Source organism: Sus scrofa, chromosome 6, assembly GCF_054392235.1.
Source record: "Sus scrofa isolate SSC_HxYL_T2T_F1_AM1 chromosome 6, Sscrofa_HxYL_maternal_Yorkshire_Landrace_v2.0, whole genome shotgun sequence".
Lineage (NCBI taxonomy): Eukaryota > Metazoa > Chordata > Mammalia > Artiodactyla > Suidae > Sus > Sus scrofa.
Genome location: NC_139388.1, coordinates 145,982,044 through 146,008,809, shown reverse-complemented (window position 1 = coordinate 146,008,809; position 26,766 = coordinate 145,982,044). Strand labels below are relative to the sequence as shown.

Genomic DNA, 26,766 nt, shown 5'->3' with positions numbered 1-26,766 from the left:
GTTGAGTTTTCACTAGAACTTTTGTGGGAAACTTACAATACAATTAAACAATTAGGATTAGATGATATCTATGGTTGCTTTCTCTTCTTTTACTTTAAGAGTTAATTCTTGAGTCGATACCATCAGGGATAGAAGGAGTGAAAGACAGAAGGGATACTGGCTATGAGAATGGATGGTATTGGTTAATGATATAAGCATGTCTATGACAAAATCACCTGACAAGCTATAATATTGTCCTAATTTAGAAATATTTCCAGACTTGAGTTTCCACTTCACCTTTCTCCCACTCTTTGTTGGTCAGTCTGCCTAAAGATAGCCTTAGTGAAATCTCATATACAAACTTTTTGATTTTTCACCCTCGAGTATCCTGATTGTTGTCTGAAAGATGAAATCCAATTGGTGTAGTGGTATGTGTGCTTCATAGAGATGAGTTGATCTTTTAGGGACTTGAAAATGGAAAGGAACTGGATTTATCTGCAGCCTCATTATCTTCCTAGACTCTTAAAACAAGCTGACCAATCTAGAAGTTCCCTTGGTCTCTATTTGTTTAGAAAGTGTAGCACATTGGAAACATTTCCTTTTACTGTATGGGAGTTGGTGGTAGAAAAAAAGCTATATTTGTTTCACTCTGATTCTTGAAAAAATAGCATATGTATATTCTCTAAGTGAGAATTCAGATCCAGGTATCCTTTAGACATCCATTCAAAAAAAGAATAAATTATAAAATGAAAAAGTAGAAATGAAAAAAATATAAATATGGAAAACGTATTAATGGTCTAAAAGTAAAAAATTAAAACAAAGACTAAAGATGTGATAATATTTACTTTGGGATAGTAGGAATACAGAAAAAGTGAGCCAGAAGAGAAATTCATAGCCAGAGTGATAAAGTGATTTAAAAACGTGTGTACATGAACATTTGTATAGTTAAGAAAAACAGAAGGTAAATTGAAGGACTCCAACAATTGTTTGAAATTAATTTCTAAGCAGAAGAAAGGAGGGAATAATAGAGAAACAATACTTGATTAAAAAAAAGATGAGATTTTTCCAAAATTAAATAAACATATGTGTACTAAAGCTGAAAGTGTTTGCTGAACACCAGTCAAGGGAAATTACATACTAAGACACATTATAACATTATAATGAACCTGCAAAGGATAATAATAAAAATATACAAAGGAGCAATAATTAAACTGATAGCAAATTTCTCATTAGCAACTACTGGATGCCAGGATATAATGAATGACAGTTTCAAAGAACTGAAGGGTAAAAACACAGAAAACCCTGTCAACCCAGATTTAAGCATCCTATAAAACAGCTGAGAGGAAGAGAGTTAACACCAGCATGCAGCTCACTTTCACTCCTGGGAACCTAGTTGAGAGTGGAAAGTGGGGAATGAATGACCTTCAGCTTCCTTCCTTCCTATTGAACATGTTAATGACCTTGAATAGACCTCTCTGCAGTATGATAATGGTGTTTACTACAGATAGGGAGTCTTTAGAAAATGTTTTTCAGAGGGTATACTTGGTATAAGTAGATTGCTTATTGTAAATGAATCTGGGCTTTATGGATTCAGGGGGCATGTCTTGCTGGAAAACGGGGTAGTCATCTAAGCTTTTCTCTATCTCTGTAATTATCAGAGTGAAAAATAAAGGGCTGCAAGTCCCTAACAGTTTTTTTCATGAACAATTTAGCATATATTGTTCAACACTATTCTATTGATCCCAAAATGAAAACACAGCCTAAAGTAGAGAAAGGAACATTTTTGGAAGCTGAATAAGTTGTTTTGAGTTCCTGTAGGAAATGAATGTTTTGCCTGAGCCAACTGCTTGCCCATATCCTTTGAATCATTAATAAAGAATGGTGCTCGGTAAGATCTGTAATGCACACGAATGTTCTTTGACAATTCAACCCTTTGGGTTAACAGAGCTATCATTCAAAAATCCTGAACAAATTCTCAAGCATACCTAGGGTAAGGAAGCTTGCCACCCACAGACTCTTCACACTGAAAGAACAAAAAAATGTACTTTAACAAAAGGACAAGTTAACTGAGAGGGAAGGATGACTTGAAAGAAACCATGGTGAACACAGAAAATGGTATATATTTCAGTAAAGTTAATTAACTGTTGAAGAAAAAGAAAACATAAAGAAACTGGTGGCTTGTGTCCATACAGTGTGTGTGTGTGTGTGTGTGTGTGTGTGTGTGTGTGTGTGTGCGCGCGCGCGCACATGCGCACGTGCATGTACCCACACACATATACCTGTTTGGTTGATCAAATAGCAAAATACAAATTTAAAACAGCACTAAGAAGACTGTGTGTGTTTGTTGGGATGAGAGAGGAGGTTGTTTAGCGAAAAGGTAAACTTACTCTTTTTAGTCTTGCTTGAGAAAAGATTACTGAATAAATTTGAGCAAATTAGAAAAATTTGTAATTGACATTAAAATGTAAGAGAAATCACTCAAAGAATGAAAATATGAAATACAAAAGTCCAACTGCCAACTTAACAGAGGAAAAAAAAAATGTGTAAAAGAAACAGAGACCAGATAAGGGAAAAAAGAATATGTAAAACTTAAAAACGCAATTTCCCAAAATATATTTTTTTATAGGTGCATACAAATCTGGTTGGTAAAGATACATGCTAAACTCAGGATGGGGGAGGGGGAGTACAGGAAAATAAGAAAAAGGGGACTTCAACTCTACCACAAACAGATTTGAAGTAAAAAAATAATAACCACTTTATTTTGTGTGCTCATGGATTTTATATTAATCCCTGTACTTTTCTGATTAATTGAATGATTTATGATTTGAAGAATGAAAGTATACTACTTTCCAACAATGACTAGTAAGTATTTCATACATGTGATTTGAAACCCATTGAGTGATAGGCTCTTCTTCAAAGAAGTTAAAAGGAAGTTTGAAAAATATTCTAAGTTTTTGTCATCTAACACAGCTTTTCCAAAGAGAAAGGACATATAGAGAATTGGTTATATCAATCTGAGAGTTTTGTGACAAGAATAAAATATATTTGATGTATCTCAAGGCTAATAATATGTAATTTTGTGCAATTTTTGGGGGGATATGTAATAAATGTTCTGAATGATATTTCCTCATGTACACTACTGCTCAAAATTATAGGAGTTAAAACAATGACAGCAAAAGACATAGCATTACTCTAGCATGTCTGAGTACAATTTTATTTTATATTACTATTTTTTTATTTTTTGGCCACCCCATGGCCAAGGATAAAAAATCTGAGCCAGAGCTGCAACCTATGCCACAGCTGTGGGCAATGCTGGCCCACTGCTCTGGGCTGGGGATAGAATGGGTATCCCTGCTGCTGCAGAGACACTGTCGATCCCACTGCACCACAGCAGGAGCTCCTCTGAGTACAATTTTAAAATTCAGAAGTAGCATAAGAGATTTCACACTTATTTGCTTAAACAGGAATTAAAAAAAAAAAAAAACTCCTAACGTCTTATTTTAAAAATAGTATTATTAATTTTTTAGAAAAATAAATCTTGGCCTAAAATTTAAAATGCAAGATGTTATCACCAAGCTCAATTAACAATTAACATCCTCCCTTCCTTTCTGAAAAAGTTATTATCTAATTTATTCCATTTATATTCTAATAACTAGTGTTACAATTTATTTCCATGCTGTTTTTCTCTAGAGAATATAACATCTTCAATTTTTCTCTATTTCATTCATATTCACTTGCTCAAGTATTTAGGCCTTAATTCATGGAACTGCATTTAGAATTTCATAGTAATATGCATTTGTTATTTATAAAACCCAATTTATCCTTTGAGAATTTTGCCTGGAGTTTGTAGTAAGATGTTTTTATATGTTTTCTAGTCCTCTTTAAAATATATTTTTCTTCAAAGAATATTTAAACACTTTTTTTTTTTTTTTTTTTTTTTTTTTTTTTTGCTTTTTAGGACCATGCCCAAAACATATGAAAGTTCCCAGGCTAGGGGTCAAATTGGAGCTACAGCTGCCAGCCTACACCACAGTCCCAGCAATGCAGGATCCGAGCCACATCTGCAACCTACACCACAGCTCACGGCAACACAAGATCCTCAACCCACTGAGCAAGGCCAGGGATTGAACCTGCAACCTCATGGTTCCTGGATTCATTGCTGCTGTGCCACAGTGGGAATTCCTTAAACACTCTCGATATGTGTCATGTTTTATATAATTTCTTATAAAATTTTCCTTATATCAACATGATCTACCTAGAGAAAATATGAATTATTCGGTTTATAATGGAATGGCAGGGAAAAAAGAAAAAAGGGAAGACCCCAATGGTCTTTAATAGCTTTTGGAGTCCATTTCTGATTTATATCTCTCTTTCCTAGCATTGGATTGTCATTTATGACAATACAAATCAAAATTTAATTATACATGTAATATACACATATAGTACATATATACATAAACCCCCTAATATTTTAATCAGGTGTGTAGTAAGGAACTTAACCTCATTCAATGACATCCGTCCTTTGCTCCTGGCTTCTGAGGAAGACTCTCTAAGCCTTTGGAATGCTATGCTTGATAGGTAGGTCTTTGTTTGCTTGGGGTTCTTGGGCCAGCCAGGTAGTAACAAAGTGGCATGAAGGCTTTGAACTTCATCAACAACGTGACTTAGGCTGGGGGCTTTAGTTCACGTGGTATCAGCTCCATCTTCTTTAGGGCTGGAAACTTAGCTCCATCCTGTGAGAAGTCAACTGTGTCTATGTAATGGAGTCCCATCAAAGGCTTGGGACACCAAGGTCTAGGTGAGTTTCCTTGGCTGGCAACACTTAGCACGTGTTGTCTCATCTCAAGACCAGGAAAGTAACTTGGTCTTGACTCCATGGGGCAAGGACAACAGAAGCTGTATGTTCAGAACTTTTCTTGGACTCTCCTATATTCTTTCCTTGGCTGCGTTTAGTGTGTATCTTTTAGCTGTAATGAACAGTAATATAAGTATAACAGCTTTCAGTGAGTTTTGTGAGTCTTTCTAGTGAATTATTAAAACTGAGGGTGATTTCAGGAACCCACTAACTAGTAATAGGTAAAATATTAATGCATGTTCTTGCATGCAATTGTAAGTTTATTTCTTTCACCGTGATGTGTCAATAATGAACAAGTGTTGTTGAGTATCAGCTTGATATAAACTGAGAATATTGTCTATGAGTCAATTGTTACACTAACGAAGACTATTGGTGAGCATTCCTTATATTAATAAATTACTAGCCTGTAGTTTTTTAAAGCTTAAAAAAAAAAAGGCTGCCTTGCTTATTATTGATAAAATGAGGTAACAGGCAGATATTTCGAAGACTGTTGTTGTGTGTGTTTTCACAGCAAATTTTGTTGACTTTCACTGGAAACTCATCTTTAGGGCAGAAAATTTGGCAGATGCTTTTGTTCAGCAGGTTTCTTGACAACCGTGTATGAAAAGCTATTTTTTGCCTTTCACAGGGACTGGTCAAAGGCTAAGGTTTGCTTTTGGTGACATTGCGTTAATTGTCTCCCTTGAGGCTGACAGAACGCTGAAGGCAAGTTAGCATTCCCTGACTCTTGCCTCCTCTGAGTCCGTGCTTCTTGCCTTCTAATAGTACTGTTTATGCCTGCAGCATGGCTGGCTGCCACCCTCCATGCTTTGCTGGGATTTCCTCTATCACCTTTTACTTTTGCCTGTCTCCTAAATTTATGGGAAAAACTACCCAGTTCCTTTAGTCTAGTTAGCTGCACTTGATGCCAGATGGGAATGGTTTTAAGGAGAAGCAGGGGTAGTAGAAGGTGAAGCCCTTGCTTGAAACTCCATGACCCTTCTGCTTGAGGCATTTTGTTTCCTGTGGTAGATTACAGTGTTTCGTTATGTTTATTGTCAGTGTACATTTCAGGTTTTGATCTCATTTGTCTCCGGGAGAGATGCAAGAGATATCCCAAAAGTCAGACAGCAATATTTCACTCTGGGAAGTGTTTTTAATTTTTACACATAAAATTAAAGATCAAAACCTATAAGGACCCTGAGGGCTCTAGGAATTAAAAAAAATCACAATGATCTTGTACTTTTCTTGTATCCAGTGTTTTCTCTTCAAATAAGCTGAGGCCTGTCTCTGTTGAATTGGGGTGTTTTTTCAGAGGTTTCTTACCAGACAAACGTATGCCTTTATTCTTTGTCCCACTATACTTTGTTCTCCAGAAACTGACCTCTATCAGACTATTGATTTCTTTTGCTATTAAAAGACACTCACTGTGGCAAACTCATGATGTATGTCTGTGTGTATGTGTGTGCATATGGTATAAAAAAATACTCTGACTGTTCTAAAGAAGGTAAAGGCTGAGCATGTTATTCCCCTGTTTAAAATCCTTCAAAATCTCCAGGAAGCAAGGGGAAAGTCACAACTTCCGTGAAATGGCATTTAAAGTATCACATGACTTAACCCCATGAAAAATAGTTCACCATTGCAAAGATTATTTATGAATACACTGACACTGCTCACTCTCATATAAGGCATTTTTAGTAGTACATAGGTTGAGCACTTAAAAAAAGGATTTCTTAATTGCTTTCCCTGTGTCTGTCTCTTTCTCCTTTGTCCACAATAAGTTCACATTTAGAAACTGCACTCTTCTTCCAGTCTCAGTTTGGGGAGGATTAATTTCTCACTTGATTTAATACATCAGCATATCCTATTCCTTTGATAGAGCAAATAATTATTGAACCATTCAGGGCCACAAAGTAAAAACAAGTCCCAGAATACATGATGCAGGAACAACTAGAAGAAATCACTTTTTTGCCCTTCATGGATGGTGTCATGTGAGAATGGGAGGTCTATAACTTGTGTATCATTTTGCTTCCACAGAGAGAGAATTAGAGTCGTTAGGTGTTATTGAAGATGCCTGAGGATGAAATTGATATCGTGGATGATAGGTATAGAGAAAAAGGGGAAAAATAATTTCTCAGTGACACTCTATAAGCAACTAGATCAAATCTTACCTGAAGCCTACTTTCTTATATTTTCTCCAGCTTTACATAAAACATTATGTAAGCTTAAGTGGCATAACATGTTGATTTGATACACTTATATGTTGCAAAATGACTGCCACTATAGATCAAACTTTACCTAAAGCTAGTCCCTTTTATATTTTCAGTTACATGCATCAATATATTCCTTTCATTAAGCCATTTTAAGTTTCTGACACTTTAAAATATAGCCATATAGTCCCACAAACCACTGCTTAAAACATACAAAATGGAAAATCTAGTTATAAAAATTGATTAATAAAATATTTTCCATATAAACTAGGTAGAAATGATCATTTTCTGGAGTTCCCGTCGTGGCCCAGTGGTTAACGAATCCGACTAGGAACCATGAGGTTGCGGGTTCAATCCCTGCCCTTGCTCAGTGGGTTAACGATCCCGCGTTGCCGTGAGCTGTGGTGTAGGTTGCAGACGCGGCTCGGATCCCGTGTTGCTGTGGCTCTGGCGTAGGCTGGCGGCTACAGCTCCAATTGGACCCCCTAGCCTGGGAACCTCCATATGCCGCGGGAGCGGCCCAAGAAATAGCAAAAAGACAAAAAAAAAAAAAAAAAAGAAAAAAGAAATGATCATTTCCTTTACTACCATTAAAATAATATAGATCAAGGAAACCGACTGGGCTTTCTGAATTTCCAAATCTTTACTTATGCTACGGGCTGATTAGCTGATTAGCTATGCCGGTTGAATCTGCTTTAATAATTTTCATTGTGCTTCTTTAGTTGGCCTGGATTAACTTCCTACTGTCTTATTCTTGCCTGTTCTCTCTTCACCTCCTGCATCTCTCTTACTCGCTTATGCACTACAGCAATACCCTGACATGGGATGGAAAAACCAATCAGAAAACCAGCATCCCATTTTAGCTGGTTGGATGTAATCCAGATAAATCCACTACCCAGTAGAATCAATCAGTAGAAAAAAAGTCATTATAAAAGTATGTCTCACTTGTTTTCTCTTCCAGATGGGCTAAATATTTAATAGAATTTCAGGTGTTATTTATTCACTTTTATTAGGTCCTTCTGACACCCAGTCCTATATTGCAATGGGCAATTAAACTGAACATACATTTGAGGGAAAAAAAATTTGCTTCTGAGAAATTATTTTCACACCAAACCCAGTCTAATTGAGTTATGACTTAAATATCTATTGTATAAAATCTTTAGTTATAGGTAGTATACATATTTTAAACTATTCGTATTTTCCTATCATGAGAGATTCAGAAACTCTGGTAGGGAATCTTTTTTCCCTGCCAATATGTAATTAATATTGTCACTGATTTGTTATCTACAGTAATGATGTTGCTTATTAAAGTTTCCTAGTATCTTTGTGATTGCTTGCACGTAAATAAACTATAACTACACAGTTGTTTAGGATACTTTGAATATCCGTACTACTTTTACATGGATTATCTAAATTTTACTTGGTTATGAAATTTTACTTGGTTTCTCAAGGACAGCTCACTTAATATTTTCAAGCTTTTGAAATAGTGAAAAGGAGATGATCAGAATAGCCTGAAAACAGTGAAGTTAGTAGACTATGTTTTAGTCAACCCATATAATTGTGGCAGCCACACTTCCCTAATTCATAATAATAATAATAATAATAATAACCAATTCCTACTGAGTGCTTGCTATGTGCCAGGCATTGTTGTAAGTTCTATACAGGGAATAATTCACGTACACCTCAAAGCAATTCTATTATTGGCAATATTGTTTTGGCAATATTTCTTCCCCCATTTTCCAGATGAAGAAACTGAGACAACAGAGGTTAAGTGACTTACTTAAAGTTTTAGGATGAAGTAAGTATTTTTTAGGATAAGTAAGTATTAAGCAAAATTGCAAATCCTCATCTCTTTTACTTTGTTCTATTCACTACTCTTCCTTCCTCTCTTTTTCCCCTTTGCTTTCTCTCTTTCTCTTTCTTAGATAGACTTTATCACCTTTCAATATACTGTATAATTTACTTATTCATTACTTTCTTCCCTCCCTCCCCTCCGCTGGAAAGGGAGCTCCATGAAGGCATAAATCTTTGTTTACTGCTATACCCCAGGTTTGGAACAGTGATGGCCCAAAATGTATATTTGCTGAATAAATGAAGTTATAGCACCAGCATTAAAATATAGGGTACATGGCATTAGAGTCCTTGCTTTTATCCACAACCTTATGTTGCCTCAGAACCTACTGGCAGCGAGTGGAACTGTGCTTTCTGGAAAAACAAGAAAAGATAAAGTAATAGCTTATGAATCCTGGCTACACCAGGAAATGTGCTTAGCGTCTTACATCCCTAATCTCTAATTCTCTTGAAGAACATTTAAAAATAGGAATATTTATTCCTAATTTAGAATTAATGAAGTAGGGTCTTAGAGAGATCAAATAACTTACCTAAAAGTCACTTGACTAATAAAGATTAGAGCCTGTCTGATTTTCTTTTTCTTTCCATTTTTTTTTTTAATTTCTAAATCAGGCTCATTCTATTAAAACTTTAATTCCTTTTTTTAATGTAATAATAATAACTAATGTGTATTAAAAGGTAAACACTATTATAATTGTTTTGCATGCGTTATTCAAGTAATCAATTTCATCTCAGAACTCCAGAAGGTAGACTTTATTATTAAATCTTCACTAGGTAAGAAAATGGATGTAGCACTTGCTTGAGGACACAAGCTGGTGAGTGAGAAAAGTATTCAGAAAACCCAAACACAGGCCACACTATCCTTCTGCTAGAAGTTGCCCCCAGAGCCTGGGTGGACAGTAAGGAAAAAAAAAAAAAAAAAAAGGGACAGAATGGGTGATAAATTTAGCTTCTATAGACAAATACTTTTGCAAACTGTAATCCCTTCTCTTTACTATAACCATCCTTATTCATGTGATAATGACTTTGTGGGACCTAAACCATTTGGATAATTGTAACTCTTTTCTTGGTTTTGTCCACATATTTTCATTAATGTAGATGCCACTCTGCTTCCTCAGGTTTCCTTTTCCAAAATGGCAAAAGTGGTAAAAATGAACAATCTCTATCAAGTATCAAGATAAAACAAGCATTTTGACTTGATTGGTATTCCTTGGATCATGGTCTTATATGAATAGTCTTTAGACAGTTCTACCAATGAAGATTTTGGTAACTATTATAATTATCCTCTGCATGTTCTCTTAAAATAAAACCGGGAGTTCCCATTGTTGCTCAGTGGGTTTTGAACCTGACTAGTATCCATAAGGATGCAGGTTTGATCCCTGACCTTGCTCAATGGGTTAAGGATCCAGCGTAGCCATGAGCTGTGGTGTAGGTTGCCAAAAAGTCTTGGATCCCACGATGCTATGGCTGTAGTGTAGGCAAGCAGCTGTAGCTCCAGTTCGACCTTTAGCCTGGGAACTTGCCTATGCCACAACGGCAGCCCTAAAAAGTAAATAAATAAAACCACTTTGTAACCACCATTGATAAGACATGATATAGAATTGAAGGCACTCATTTTCTTGATCCTCTCTTTCCCATTGTTTTTCCCTTTAAGTATTTATTTGAGAGATTGCTTTTAAAGTATGAACTTTTATTTAAATTGTCTCTTGTATTTCATTTGCTTGTCTTGTGATGCTTTTTAGTCACTTTGTAGGTAAAAGTATGTTCATGCCTTTGGTTGAAAATTTATTAATTTGCCTTTTGCACCTCTCCTTTTTTTTTTTTTTTTTTTTTTTTTTCTTTTTTTTCTCTGTGTGCTGGGATTTTTTTGTTTCTTTCGTTGGGTTTCTCTTGGACATGGCTTTGGCATGCGTAAGTTCAGGGGCCAAGGATTGAACCTGCACCACGGCAATGACCTGAGCCACAACAGTGATAACACTAGATCCTTTACTGTTAGGCTCCTCTCCAAGCTTTATTTTTCTCACTTTCTCTGTACCTTTATTTTCTGGACACTAGCCTAATCCTGAAGACTAAGCCTAATTTCTATAGCAAATTATAAACCACTGAGCATCAGAACTAATGTACCATATCATTTCCAGCATGAGGTCTTATGATATTGATGAAACACTGAATCAGGAGCAATGAAGATTAAGCCCCTGCTTATTTTCTAAAGCGTCATTAACTCTTCGTATTGATACCTCTACACTAAACAGCCAAAAGACAGAAACAAAGCCCACACCACAAATAGCTGTTCATCTTCATTGTTGCCAAAGCAGAAACACATTAATATTAAATAACTAGTTTTAGAAACAGTAGCAAAGAGGTATTTTGGACTGAGTTGCTGAGAAACATCTTGTATATATAGAATTTTTTTTTGACACGGGAGGAAAAAAAACACCTGCTACAGCTCATCTTTCTAAACAAAATGGAAAAACTGTTAGTTGGTAGGAAACAGTGAAAAAATATATTTACCTAATTCACAGGCTCTTATGATTAAAAAATCCTATGCTTGTCAAGAAAGTAATCACTATTTTAAACAAACTCCAGTATCAAATGTTATGACTAGGAAATTTTTACATTCTCCTTTTCCATTTTTAATTTTCATTTCTTTAGTTTTTTCACTTGGATTTGTGTTGTTATAGGATTTTGTGGTTATTTATCATGAAATAAAAAATGTTTTAATATCGATCACTTTTAAGCTACAAATTACAAGTCTCCAAACTGGACATGACAAGTAGAAATTGTGCTTATTGGGATTTATCTCACTCCTTATTTCACTTTTGTACTTCCCTGAATCCTTTTGAGCATAACTATTATTAATTCACTGAGTTGTATAGGCATTAATTCAACAAATAATTGAATTGTATACCATCTGAATTAGGTGCTGGGGATAAAGTTGTGAATAGAACACTGCCCTGGTGGAAATTTACATTCTAGTTGAGGAGGGAGAAGGCGATTAAAACTTACAAAACTGATTCAGTATAAGTAAGATAAAGAAAGAAATTAGTCAGGGAAGGGAAATTGACAATGGGATTGGGTGGAGAATCAATTATAAAAAGGGTGGTCAGGGTAGAACACTCCAAGAGGGGATATCTGAGCAAAGACTTGAAGTCAATGAGAATGCAGGTGAATGTTTTCCAGGTACAGGAAGAGCCACTGGAAAGGCAAGTTCTAGCACTAGCACAGAGGCCAGTCTGATTGAAACATGTTGGCTAAAGAAGGAGGAATTAGGAAATAAAGTCAGAGTAATGGCAGAGTGCCAGATTATGCAGGGTTATGTTTTAAGGTTTGGAGCTTTTATTTCAAGTGAAAGGGGCCCTGTGGAGAGTTTGGAGAAAGCAATGAGATATGACTTAAGTTTTAAAAGTTGCAAATTGACTGCAGGGGGGCAGGAGGCAACAGCAATAGCATGAGACCCATTTAGGAGGTTTTGCAACAATCCATGATAATTGATGATATCAACATTATATCTTATTCTCTAGAGCTGATTGGATTCCAATGAGGTATTTGTTTATAGATATAGATATCTATGCACATGACTGTATCAGACCTTTAAGGCTTTATCTGCAGTGTCAACTCTCATCCACTGGTAGTGGCTGCCAGAAGTGCTGTGATGAGAAAGTCTAAGGCCATGTGGCCATGTCCAGGCTCAGAGGGAAAGAGTCCCACAATTATGAGAAGAGGCAAGGCAGCATGATGTCAGGCATATTCCATCTCTGTTCAAAGGCAACTGTCATTAGTGGACTTTGAATAGCCAGGATTTGCTTTCTTTTGGCTTAAAACACATCAAATAAATGAAAGTACTCAGCATTTAACAATAATTTCCACAACAGCAGCATGTAAAAAGGTTTTTAAAATGGCACTTTCACTAAGAATTTCCTTTACCTAGATTTCTATTCCTTAGGACTAAAGAGCAAAAATGCATAGGTCATTTTCTATGTTCTGAAAAATAACCACTATGCTCCTGGAGAGTATAAACTTGAAAACCATATTATGGGTTTTTTAGGTAAACTGATCTCAACTATTTTCATATACTTTTCAACATGCCTTGAATTTTGAGCCTTGACTGAGAACTAGCTTTGCTGACATCAGCCCTCCATTCTATTTCAGCTTTTCAAGTAGGCTTTATGTATACCAATTTTCATGGCAATTTGAGCAATCTTAAAGTATTCCATTTGGGCACATGGATAAAATATCAGCTAGGTGCTCCTCTCTAGTACTACCAGGATACTATTCTTCACATAATGTTATATTTTTCATCCCCAGGGTCAACTAACTTTATTGATTGCTACTGCCTGTAACCCTTAAATATATAAGAATCTCCATATACATCTGTACAAAATAAAGCTTTGAAAGTATTTCTTCAAAATAGCGATCATTTGCATTTAGCAGGCAGTGCAAATTTATCTTTCTGTATAATGCTGCAACATCTTAAAAAGGCAATATCATAAATGAGATTATCCCTTCAGAAAGCAATTCCAGACTAAAATAAATCAAGATATGGAAACCTTACAAATGGCCTTTAATATATTGGATATTACCAGAAAGTGTGTGCAACTCACACGTTCTAAGACAACAATTTATTGCTGAGTTCTCAATGTAGATTTTCCTTTTATATTATCAGCCTTTACCCAACAATATTAATAATCTCTCATCTTTTCACAGCCGGGCAAATGGGCAAAGCATCATACAAACTGAAGTCTTCCAGTTTAACTTCCTCATTATATGGATAGAGAAACTGAGGCGCAGAGAAGATGACTAATACCCCAAAATGACACAGTGAACGACAAAGACAAGAAGCTACTCTTAACTCACTAAGAACTCTTTTCATGATACTACACCAATTTGATCCAAACTCTTCTTACATAAAACTCTATCTCCAACTTTCAGGAGAAATCAAATATTAAATCAAACCTTTATGGAGGTGATAACTGGACTCTACCACTTTTTTGACTAATGGAAAGATTCTACAGAGTGTTTTCTAACAGTAACCATGAAAATTATAAATTAAATAACTCTCTAAGACTGAGGTTATCCCAATGAGATGAGGGATAGGGCTCTGACCTTGGTAATCTTAGTTTTTATTTAGTTAGTAGATAATGGTGGGTATAGATGGAATGGAGAAAGGAGAAAAGGCACAGCAGGGTGTGTGTGGGAGAGAAGATGGAGAAAGGAGGAAAGGCAAGTTCACTGCATCTCTCATCCTCCTCCCTTCTGGCCATGTCTGTTACTTTGTAATTTTTATGGTGAAAGAAAAGAAGGCAAATTCAACCTATCTCTTTAGGCCTGAGGTGAATATGAAAGGATTGGGAGGGACCTTTCCTAATAATCCAGCTGATGCTTCAGTTATCTTTAGCATATCCCCAAACAGGGTGACATTCAGACTCAAACAAGCCTACTAGGCACAAAACAGGCCTTGCCCTTTTAGTCTCTGGAAACTTTCTACTGCTAATTCAGCTTTAACTGTTAAAAAGTTGGTTCTTAATGGAATATTTTTCTGAGGGTATGTTAGCGGAGCCCCACATAGACATTTCAGGGTCTTTTTGTGTGTGTGTTGGTTTTTTCCCCTGAATGCAAACCAAGTAAGAACTAGAGACAAAACATGTATGCTAATTTATGTCAAGTATTTAGCACAATTCTTGGCAACAATCACACATCAACATATGCCATAAATAATATTAATGATGCTTTAAATTATAATTAACAGTGCTATTGTTCCTCTTTTTATTATATAAAAATAATACCATCTCTAATATCTTTAGATGTTTTTTCCCCATCATGCTCTATATAACAGTCTTGAGACCCTGGTTAGACAAAAGAATGTTTTTACCTGATTGTCCAAAACAGCAAGGTGATTTAGCATTTAGAAAGGTGTTGACCACTTCTGCTCCATATAGAGACAGAAAAACAAAAAAGAAGAAACAATTGAAAGTTTTTTGTACCTTTCAATTCTGGTTGGAAATTAGTTAGGTGGATGGAAAATGAAAGAAGATCTATCTTAAAAACATCCAGTCTTTCCTTTATAAGACCACATCACATTTTCAGGGAATAATCTCCAGTAATCATTGTGAGAGCCCAGCAGAACAGAATCTGGAATGTTGTCAATGAAACAGACCTACGTAGTAGTGCTTTACCTAATGCCACTGTAACATCTGAAGAGTCACTCCTCTCCATCTATCAAAAGGAACCACTTTCTTTCCTCTTTTCCTCACTGCTGTCTCCCAGACAGATGATTTTAGTATAATACCTGTAACTACTCAAGACCTCTCTCCTGGCATGTATTTTGTTCTCTGAATTCTTTTAGGCTATAGCCCTTCTGATTATTTGGTCTGAGATTTCATGCCTTTTACACATTGTTATTCTAAATTCCACAAATTACTTACTTGTTCATAATCCAGGTCTTTCAAAGTCTTTTGAGTTTGCACACTCTGTTCCACACTATTTGCCCTCATTTTTGCAACATTAGCTAAATTGACTAATATGAAACCTGCTCAGGATGGTTCAAAATGAAAATAATGAGCTGAGGAGTAAATAATACCAAATGACAAAGTTTTGCTCAAAAAACTTTGCTTATGGTGTAAGTTGTTTGTTTTGATTGCCCATATCCCTTAGCATCCAGTAAAAACAAACAAAAAAACAAATAAAAATAGAGTATTTTGGTAAAAATGAGCAAAGTTTCCCTTTGTAGGCAAGTGTACTTTGCCTTGAAATTTAAGAAATCATATTTGCTTATTAATTTTCTTTACAATGTAATAAATTTGCAGCAACTAAATTATATTTAAAGCACACATTTTCTGAAACATGTTAATGATGTGCTAAGTAGAACAGATTAGCTTAGCTGGCATTTTTTTTCCCGACAACCTTCTGATGTGCTTTCTTGTACTGCAGAGGCTGGGAAGCTAAAAATGACATTCTCTTACTCCCTTGGAATTACGTTTCAAGACATGATTTATATTCCAAAAAATCAAATGTATATGCTTAAGACCTAAATTCAGACCTTAATTTAACAGATAGGAAGGAATGGGGTGTGAGTCCCTTTTGCTCCTGAGAAACTTAATAGGAATGATGTGGTTCTGAGTTCACGGTGCCAGCTACTCTGAACTGATTTCAAGATTCTAATTAAGGCAGGATTTTTCCAGAGGCAACAGTTGTGTGATTCACTTCCTGAATTCTCCAGCTTACTGACCTTCCCTGCTATAGCAGTTTCCTTGGTAGAAAGGGTATACAGTGTTCTGGCAGCCAATTCTGGAGGCCAGCCTAGAGCCTGTTACTGCAGCCCTCTCACACAATTTCGTTATCCTAATTTCCTGGAAAAAGTCACTTTCTGCTTCTGAGTCTAGAGTAGCTTTTGCAATAGAACTCTCACTGATTCAAATCTGAGGTCTTGAAATTAGGTTTTGAAGCACTATATGTTTTTGAATCTTCTCCAATTAACATTCTATTCCTCAAGAGGCATTTCGTTCTTCAGAAGTCTACTCTTCCCCCAAACTCTGCCAGAATGTTCTACCTTCATTGTTATTCAATAACTCAGAGAAGCAGAATCTTCACTAATTATTGGCTAAATTATCCTAATATTTTTATTTTTTTGCCATCATGTACCATGAACTACTCGTATCCTCCTTCTATTTTGGATAAATTTCCCCTGACTAAACACAAATCATTCAGATAATGCCCTGGTTCCTGCAACCAGGAAGACTGGAGGATTACTGCTTCATTGAATGTAGCTCTGTATATGGGAATAGTAAAGATAGACAGGTTTCTACAATATAAGCCAAAGGAGGTAAATATTACCTTAGTCTGTCTCAGACTACATAGGAACAGGAACAGTGACCTAAATTCAATGAATCAGGAGATCTTTCCTGAGGTTTGAAATCCTTCAAGGAGATTGGAGGTTATCCAGTAAGGAGACCAAGGTAGTAGCAATGAGTCTTGTCCAGTTTCATGCTGTTTCCAGTTTTCTAATTCTTGGTCCTCAAGCATTTCTTGTTCCTGGTCTATTCTCAGACCTGCTTCCTCAGTCTCTTGTTGACTAGCTCCTAAGGTATTTTTTTCAATAAATTACTTCTTATTTAAGTTTTTTATCATTTGTTTCTGTTGTTTCCTATAAAGAATACTGATTGATATAAGTATTAATTTTCTGTTCTATAAAAGATGAAACTAAGCCACAGAAAGATTGTGTTACTAATCCAAGGTCACAAAGCTAGTAAGCAGTAAAGCCATGATTAAAATTGGGTCTTTCAGAATGCAAAACGCTTAAACAGAGCTGTCTCACTAAGCCCAAATTTGTCTAACTGGTTTTATTTCTCTGGAGTACACCCAGGATGTTCCCATTAAAGCCAATTTGAGTTACTTTAAAATAGGAACGCCAGAAAACAAAAGCCCATACAGTTGTAAAGGAGGAGGATTTGCTATATTGCTTTCAATTCATCATATCTTGGCGCCAGAATGGGATAAAACTTAAATGACTGCACTTGCTGGAGAGAAACAAAACAAAACGAAACAAACTGGCTCCTCACCCTCAAATAAAGCAATAACCTTATGTTAATCCACGATTTAAACTGAATCATATTATCACTTAGGTACTAATCTATATAACCCACTTAAAATTTAAAAGTATGACTCAGAGTTTGAATAGATGCATGCTATATATTATTCTTCATAATGTAGTCTTGGAAATGTCAATGCGATGTCTTACAGATACTGACAAATTTCTTGTTCTTAAATGAAGATTATTTTGTAAATGATTTCTTCTGTAGGACTGTGCTCTTTTTGCTTGTATCAAGACTGTATAAAATCCAGCCAAAGATAACAATGACTATTACGTATTTGTTTCAATTTTGAAATACAAATTTAGAACATTTGTCACCTACCTAACTGAAACCGAAATTGCATTATTCTTACTCAAATAGTGCTCATGACAATAGCATAAAATATACATGGCCAATGGCATTCTTCCAAAAAAAATATGCAAGACACATTAGTGTCTTATACTAACCTAAATGAACATTGTTTATCTGACCTTTTTTCTTTTTCTTTTTAGGGCTGCACCCTTGGTGGTTCCCAGGGTAGGGGTCTAATTGAGGCAGAACATTAACTCAGATAGTCAGTGTAGGAGCATGGGCTTTGATGCATTCTTTGATATGGCCATTGATTAACATTTGTAGCTTAAGGGCTCCAGGGAGTAACATCCCCAAAGGAGGATGTTTACTATAGGGAGTGTACCTACCCCCAGAAGGACATTAATCTCTAATCCCCTGTCTCAGTTTACAGGAAGAAAAGGTCAAAGAAACTCTGAGCCTTAAGGGACAGTTCCACCCGTAGGTCCCTATTGGACAAAGACTGATATAGGTAACTAAGCAAGGCCAATGGGAGAAGACCACATCTCTCTGGACCCCACATTGGTACCCCCCCCAACTTTAAGGAATAAAAACCCTTATAGGACAATAGAGAAGGGGGGCTCTTCTCCCCCTTCCCAGTAACCCTGGGAGCTATCTGCTTTCCCTTAATAAAAACTTTGCTTGCATGCTGCCTGTGTGTTCATGAAGTTCATTCTTTGACTGCCTTGAACAAGAACGTGGATTCCGGTACATAATCAGAGCTGTAGTTGCTAGACTAAGCCACAGCAACACCAGATCTGAGCCGCATCTGCGACTTACATCACAGCTCATGGCAACGCTGGATCCTTAACCCACTGAGTGAGGCCAGGGGTCGAACCCACAACCTCATGGTTCCTAGTCGGATTTATTTCCGCTCTGCCACGCGGGAACTCCTGTTTGACCTTTCATTGATCTGTTTTATTTCCTAAAGCATTAAGATATATAATGTAAACCCCCATTAGTCTCAACCAGTCTAGGTGTAAGCAGATAGGTTAGAGGGTCCCAGAGAAAGAACCAGGAATGGCTTTCTGGACATAAGAGAACGTGTTTTGGTTTAAGCTATTTTGTGATTTAAGCCTGGCCTCAATGAGAGCCCTTGAACCTGTCTCAGTAGTTAATGACCGGAAGGGAGGGAAGGCAGAAACAAGGGAGGAGCAGTCAAAAAAGAATAGTGCAGTCTTGGGGCAGGGTCCTGGTTCCTCAAGGAATATACATAACAATACACCTTTGAGTTCCTGCCCCTATTCTTGTGGAGGGTGGAATGCTAATGTTGACCCTCCTGAGTTCAATCAACAAAAGCTTGGCTCCGTTAAACTCTGTCCCAATTCTATGCCAAACTCTCCTCTGCTCTAGCCCCCTCATGAATGTGTGCATGTGTCCTTAGCTTAAAAGTTCTCTGATTTTGCGGGTCAGGTAGACACTGCTTTGGGAAAGATTCTGGGTGTTCTCCTTACTTGCCACAGGTAATGCCTTCCTTCTCCCTATCTTTGGCTGGATTGTGTCCATTGGATTAACACCCACCCAGAGGAGAATCCAGTCTTGGGATAAGAATCCAGGGAGTTCCCATCGTGGCGCAGTGGTTAACAAATCCGACTAGGAACCATGAGGTTGCGGGTTCGGTCCCTGCCCTTGCTCAGTGGGTTAACGATCCGGCGTTGCCGTGAGCTGTGGTGTAGGTTGCAGACGCGGCTCGGATCCCGTGTTGCTGTGGCTCTGGTGTAAGCCGGTGGTTACATCTCCGATTTGACCCCTAGCCTGGGAACCTCCATATGCCATGGGAGCGGCCTAAGAAATAGCAAAAAAAAAAGACAAAAAAAAAAAAAAAGAATCCAGTTTTGGTAATGTACTTCCCCTTGTGTGATTAGTTTAAAGGGACTTGTGACTCAGCTTTGGCAATGATTGAGTTACATCTTAAGTGATGACATGTGGAAGGAAGACTGCCATGGGATTTGGGGGAATGTTTGCTCACTGAGGAGAAGAAACACCAAAGAAGAAAGGGCTGCCTTTCTTCCTTGAGACTTGGGTATATCTGCATGGAAAGCCTGGAACTGCAGCAGTCAACCTGTGGTGATAAGGGCTCTTAGCCCAACACAGAGCAGAATTAAAGGGTGGCTCCTTGAGTTATTGAATTGACTCACTCTGGAGCTACTTTCTTGTTATGTAAAATAACAATGTTTTCTACTGTTCAAGGAATTTTGATTTGATGTTTTCTTTTACCTACAGCCCAAAGCACCTTAGGATACACGTAACAAGTATTTCACAGAAGATCCCAGCACAACGACTGGCTCATAGGAAGTGTTCAAGTAGTGTTTATTAAATCAACAATGAATTCAAGGAAGTTAATGCTATCTAGGATTTACAGACTTGAGGAGGCATTGAAAAGTCCATAATTTTGAGGGCTAAGGATGATAATACAGGGTGACTAAAGGACATAATGGATATAAATAAAGTAAGTGGTATGATGGGGGAAAAGACAGGAAAGGCACATTTTACTTTATTTATTTTTAATATTTTTTTTGTTTGTTTGTTTTTGCCACACCTGTGGTCTGCAGAAGTTTCTGGGCCAGGGATTGAACCCATGCCACACTAGCAATAGCCAGAGACACAGCAGTGACAATGCCAGATCCTTAACCTGCCGAGCCACCAGGGAACTCTAAAAAGGCACATTTTAGAATATCTAGTAACCAATTCAGAGCTTGAGCCTTTTCTTCTTGAAGTGAAAACATAAAGTCACAGCAGTGTTCTTTCTCACCCTCCATCCTAGTGTGAATGCCATTCAAGCCTTTCACGGCAAAGGCTATCCCTCCACATTTCTAGCCTATAGCCCCTGTACTAACTGACTCTCTCTCATTCTCAAAGGGCTATAGTTTCAAAATAAAAAAAAAAAAAAAAAGGACAACCACCACATATATAAACTACAAAACAAAACAGAAGAATATGCTTATTGGCTTTTCCTTCTATCAGCATTCCAGGAGACAGACACTGGTCTCTTGAAGTCAGACAGGAAAAATGCAAACTTTTTAGTTTGCAAGGAAGAGTTTCAGATGAGGGAGAATGGTACAGAAAACACTGATGAAGAGTTCCCGTCGTGGCGCAGTGGTTAACGAATCCGACTAGGAACCATGAGGTTGCGGGTTCGGTCCCTGGCCTTGCTCAGAGGGTTAAGGAGCTGGCGTTGCTGTGAGCTGTGGTGTAGGTTGCAGATGTGGCTTGGATCCCGCATTGCTGTGGCTGTGGCCTAGGCCGGTGGCTACAGCTCCGATTGGACCCCTAGCCTGGGAACCACCATATGCCGCAGGAGCAGCCCAAAGAAATAGCAAAAAGACCAAAAAAAAAAAAAAAAAAAAGAAAAAGAAAAAGAAAAAAAGAAAAGAAATCACTGATGAGAAAACCTGCCTGTCTCTGTAAGTGATCCTGAGGCATAGGGTACACTCTGCTTCTAATGAGAAGTTCTAAACCATTTACAATAGTGTCAGTACCTCTTGAAAATTATCAATTAAACCTTTATTGAGCAAACACAAAAGCCTTTTCTCCATCCTTATTATCAAGACTTCATAATCAGCTAGCCCTTCAGTCTTGAAATGCTCACTTTCAAGTGTCCCTAACAATGCACGACTCTGATCTCTCTCCTGTTTCTCCACCTCCTTGACTCCTAATTCAGCAATTTTCCCCTCTTCTCCAAGCAGTCAGTACCCTCTTTATATTTTTTTCTCTGTATTGTGAAATAAATTCATATTTTATACCAAGATTTTTTTTTTTTTTAATTTTATGGCCGTATGGCATATGGAAGTACCTGGGCCAGAGATTGACTGAGACAAAGCTGTAGCTGCAACCTGCTTATGCTGTAGCTGATCCTTTAACCCTTTGCACCGTGCTAGGTATGGAACTCATGCCTCCACAGCTACCTAAGCTGCTGCAGTCAGATTCTTAATTCACTGAGCCACAGCAGAAACTCCAAGACAAGAAAAATTTGAACATAAAAGTTTTCTTTGCTCTTTGGCCTCCTCTCCCTTACTGTGCATTGTGTATCTGCATTAGGCATCAACCAGATCTCCCCTAGTGGCAGGAATATCCTCTTAACTGTAAGAAACAATATTCTCCTAGCATCTACAAGAAAACTCCTTAAAGATAACATTCCCTCTTGATTTTGTAAGGGGTCACATGACCTACCAGAATGATGTTTAGAACTGGATTATGTAAACTTTCAATAATATGTCATTTGAGGTACAGCCCTCTGTCTCAAAAAACTTATATAACTGTGCCTTGATTTCTGATAGGCAGAGCAGTTCTCAGAGCTTTCTGAGCTACTCTTCCCAGGTAATATCTTCAAATTTGTCTTGAATAAAATTTTCTTAGATTGACTAAGTTTTTGTTGATGACATGCACTTACAGTTTTTATATTTAAGTAATTTAATATCAAACCATTTACTTGAAATGTGCAAGACACAAAACTGGTTTGGTAAAATAAAGGAATATATGAAACTTTGACCCCGTTCTCAAGAATCTCAAAATCAAGTTTAGGAGACAGCTAAACCTAAGTAATTCTAATATAAGACACACTGTGATAAATGCCATAACAAAAATCTTGAAGCAATGAAAAAGAAGTCACTAGCCTCCCATCAGAATCTAAATGGAAACTGTCTCACCATGTTTAAGAAAGAATTTAAGAAAGAATTCACCATCCTTCTCCAAAAATTGTTTTCCATTGTGATGACTGTGTCTGCTAGCAATTTCACAGTTAGCTCAGTCACTCATGCTTAAATGATGGGGATTCTTTGCAGTTTCCTCAGATTCATGCTCCCCATCTAGCCATTCACCACGTTCTGTTCATTTCTCTTTTGAAATATCTCTTTCATCCTTCTGTTCTATGGTCATTACCACCTCCCTAGCCTAAAATTGGATCACTTTATACCTATATGCCTGCAATTTCCTAGCAGATGTCTTTGGATCCTGGCCTTCCCTCACCTATTTTTTTCTGTGTATTTTGAAGAACCACAGGATTCTAAAATAGGAAGAGATGCTGTTCCCCAATGCAAAAAATCTCTACAAATGAATGTGAAAATGTAGGTGAGTAGCCATCCACTACCTGAATACTTAGTGATGGAAACATAATTCCTCAAAACATTTTTCATTTAGCTCATAAATTATTGCGATGGACAGAAAAGTATCCTTTAAATTGCTCAGTCTATATCATTTTGCTTTATTTTTCTCCCTTCAATCCTAGTTTTGTTTATTTGAAATATGAAATTCCACCAGGTCTGGGAAGAAAGCTATTTTGCCTAAGTACTGATTCTGTATAAACAGACCCTCTTCCTATAATTGGGCCAATAAAAATTTGATTGCTTTACTGTTTGTTCTTTATAATCACCAGCATTATTTAAAATGTGGGGTCTAGAAAAAAGAATTGCTTTATGTAGTTTTTATCATTCTACTTATCCTGCAAATTCAAGAATCTTAAATATTCCATTTTTTTTATTGCTTCAAAAAACAACTGTTGAGTTCTATTTGGCATTTTTTTGTTTTTTGGGTTTTTTTTTTTTTTTTTTTTTTTTTTTTTTTGATCTTTTTGCCATTTTCTTGGGCTGCTCCTGCGGCATATGGAGGTTCCCAGGCTAGGGATCGAATCAGAGCTCTAGCCACTGGCCTATGCCAGAGCCACAGCAACACAGGATCCGAACCGCGTCTGCGACCTACACCACAGCTCACAGCAACGCCAGCTCCTTAACCCTCTGAGCAAGGCCAGGGATCGAACCCGCAACCTCATGGTTCCTAGTCGGATTCGTTAACCACTGAGCCACAACGGGAACTCCCTATTTGGCTTTTAAGCCCATTCAGAATCTGTGTCCTATATTCTAGCCCAACGTATTCATCTTCAGTTTCCTATGAAGCATCTCCTGCTTTAGCTCAACTGGGATCCTCACGTTAGCATTCCTTTTCATTCATTCACTTATACTTCCAAATCTCTCCTTATATTCATCCTTTTGCTTGAAATGACTTATCTCCACTCTACCTACCTTAATCTTCTCTTTCTTTTAAAAATCAGTTCCAGACTGTGTAGTATGAAATCTGGACTCACCCAAAGAGAGGTTTGGACTCCTGGGAGGAGGAATGTCCTAGGCCCTTGAATTGCCTGCCTGATAAGAGTGTCTTTGTTTGCTGAGGGCTTTGGCCACTACTTGACAGTCTAACAACATGATCTATGACCAGGGCTTTGAGTACATGCTGCAGTTCTGACCTCTGGAAGAATTAATGACTAAAGGTAGCCTGACCTTTGTGAGGGGCTGAGACTGAAACACAACCACACGGGCAGGAGTGATTGAGCCCTAATAAAAACTCTGGACAACAAAGGCTGTGAGCTTTTCTGGTTGGCAACATTCTGTGTGTACCCTCCCCTACTGCAGCCAGAAGGAGGTGACACCATCCATGACTCCAGAGGGAGACAGCGGCCAGACATTGTGCATTTGGGCTCCTCCCAGGCTCTGCCCTACACATTTTTTCCTTTGACTGATTTTTGTATCCTCTCTCTGTATTAACCATGAGTATAACAGCTTTCAATGAGTGCTTGAACCCCTCTAGTGTATTATCAAACCCAAGGATGGTCATGGGGATCCCTGAATTTGTGGCCAGTTGGCTTGAAATTGAAGGTGGTCCTGAGCACCCACAAATACATGACTTAAGTCTGAAGTGAAGGCAGTCTTACCATGCCCTCAAACTGTACAGTTGGTTAAAATCATTGTACAGACCCACTTCCTTCTTAAAGCATCCTCTAAGGACTCTCCCTCACTGCTATCCTCTTCCTCTAAATTGCTATAGTATTTATATTGAGTATCATAAACTCTGACATTAACATATGTCATTGCAGGTAGGTAATAAGCAGATATTATAAGCAAAGGTTTGGATTTTGGTAACCACGGAAATTTAGTAATCTGGTAACTTCTGAAATGAGGAGGAAGTAAAAGAAAAGAAGAAATGATCATCTATATAATGCTATGTAAAAGTGGAAGACAGAGAAGATAGAGCAATATTCACATTTTTTTAAGGAACCATTGCTTTAAAGACATAGATCAACAGTTCTAGTAACATTTGTTGAGTACGTGCTAGACATTGAAAATGTGCCACCATCTTTCCAGGGATGAATACTTAATAAAGGTACATGATCATTGTTCCAACATTTTAGTTTTTGACAGAAAATCATTCCAGAGCTTTTTCAGGCTTTGAGGATCAATTTCTGCCTCTCCCACATCTTAAAATTTCAGCTGTGCAGAACTTTCTATATGTTCACTGTCTATGACTAGTTTGCCCCTTAATTATAATAACTTTTTCTCATTTCCTTTTTGTAAATAAGATGCCAATGGTCAATGTGGGCTCCTGCCCAGTTTAACAGAAAGAGGATTTTAAGTGATGTACGATATCCCCAAATAGAAATAGGTATCATGACCAGCACACAAGGAGAGCAATATGGAAACAAGGCACAAGAAACCAGAAGGAATAGAGGAATTAAAGGGCCAGAAGTGGGCTCCAGTGGCATCTGTACCTGATTTAGGGATGATATCCATGGAATCTTAGAAAACTCCTGAAATCAGAAATGGTGAGGGACTAACTCTTAGTTTGAGTACAGCAGCAGGTGGTAAAAGAGAGCATGGGAAGGATGAAGGTATTTATTGGCTAGAAGTTTAATGTCCTTGCCTTGTGCAATAATAGATCTTGCTTTCCTGGTTTTATTTTCACTTCTCTGAGAACTGTTAAAGGGACCAAGATTCGCCTTTCTTTGGGCTTAGATTATGACACACTATATTCTTCTTCTTTTTTTATCCCAAGATAAGGCTTTTCAGAAAGAAAAACATCTCAAATAGGTATCCTGGAGGGTCCTGAAGGACCCTAAATTGGGACAATTCTGTAAAAACAGAATGTTTGATTATCTGCTTGTTCTGTTCAAATAACACTACAGATCCTGGCTGAGCCAGGGAGATGTGCAGTAGATGAGTAACAAGGCAAGAATTCATTATTTACCTGCTAGAGTCCTACGGTAACCTATCGATGGAATAAATGTGTAAATCCCTACATTATAAGCAGTCTTCACATTCCACAAGACCCTTTCATAGATAGTTAAACCACCTGCAGCTTTGCTAACATCCACCCTCAATATTGGAAAATTGATCAATCAAAAGAAGGCATTCGATTTTGATGTGCTTAACCTGTTTTCTGTTTGAAGCATTAGCTTTTATGAATTAGATAAGCAAAGCATAGTGTGTCCAGTTCCAATAATGCTCTCTGACTCCAATATACTAGAAAGAATTGAGAGAAAACTTATTGATGTTGAAATTTCCAGTACGAAATGCGTGTTTAGTTGAAGTGATATTAGCTAGTACTTTACATACTGGGCTGGTAAATACTGATCAATGACAGCTGGTGCTGTTCTTGAGCGAAGAGAAACTATTCTTCCTGGTTGAAAGAGATGCATTTATTCAGCAAACAACATATATCTTTATAATATTCTGTATTCAAATAGTTTTCTGAAATAATACCATATGTGTATCATGAATATATATGGAAATATCAAGGTTCACCCTGCAAATTGTTTGAAATAGGTATTTCTCCTTTCAGTAGAAAAAATTGCTCCTATTTCATAGCTTAAAATTTTTTTCCAAAGGTGCTTTTTTTAAGATAATTTGAGAACCTACTGAAGGTTTTTAATATCTTTTATGAGATCAGATGAATAAATTACTTTCAAGTAATCAAGATAGCTGATGCCCCAGAATAGAATTTTTTTTCCTCTAAATTTTGGTGGTTTAAGAATTAACATTTTACTTTGTTTTAAATATATAACCTCTACTTCTTTAAGAAGTAAACAGAAAAAAATAAAGAAAAAATATGCACTTGTAAAATACACTGATGTAAATACATGCATTATAGGGAACGATGATGATAAATAGATCAAACAAAACATCTCAGGTAAAATAAAACCTAATGTTTTCTA

General features: G+C 37.1%; 1 protein-coding gene and 1 long non-coding RNA gene across 3 annotated transcripts in view; one reads left to right on the top strand and one right to left on the bottom strand.

Moving 5' to 3' along the window:
• Positions 1 to 17,722, top strand: part of LOC146402859 (uncharacterized) — a 94,749-nt gene extending 77,027 nt beyond the window's left edge. The window contains exon 2 of the long non-coding RNA XR_014807980.1: positions 13,579 to 17,722. This is a non-coding gene — a long non-coding RNA (uncharacterized LOC146402859). The remainder of the gene's footprint in view (positions 1 to 13,578) is intronic.
• The window catches only part of NEGR1 (neuronal growth regulator 1), an 865,843-nt gene that overhangs the window by 73,297 nt on the left and 765,780 nt on the right, over positions 1 to 26,766 (bottom strand). The window lies entirely within an intron of this gene.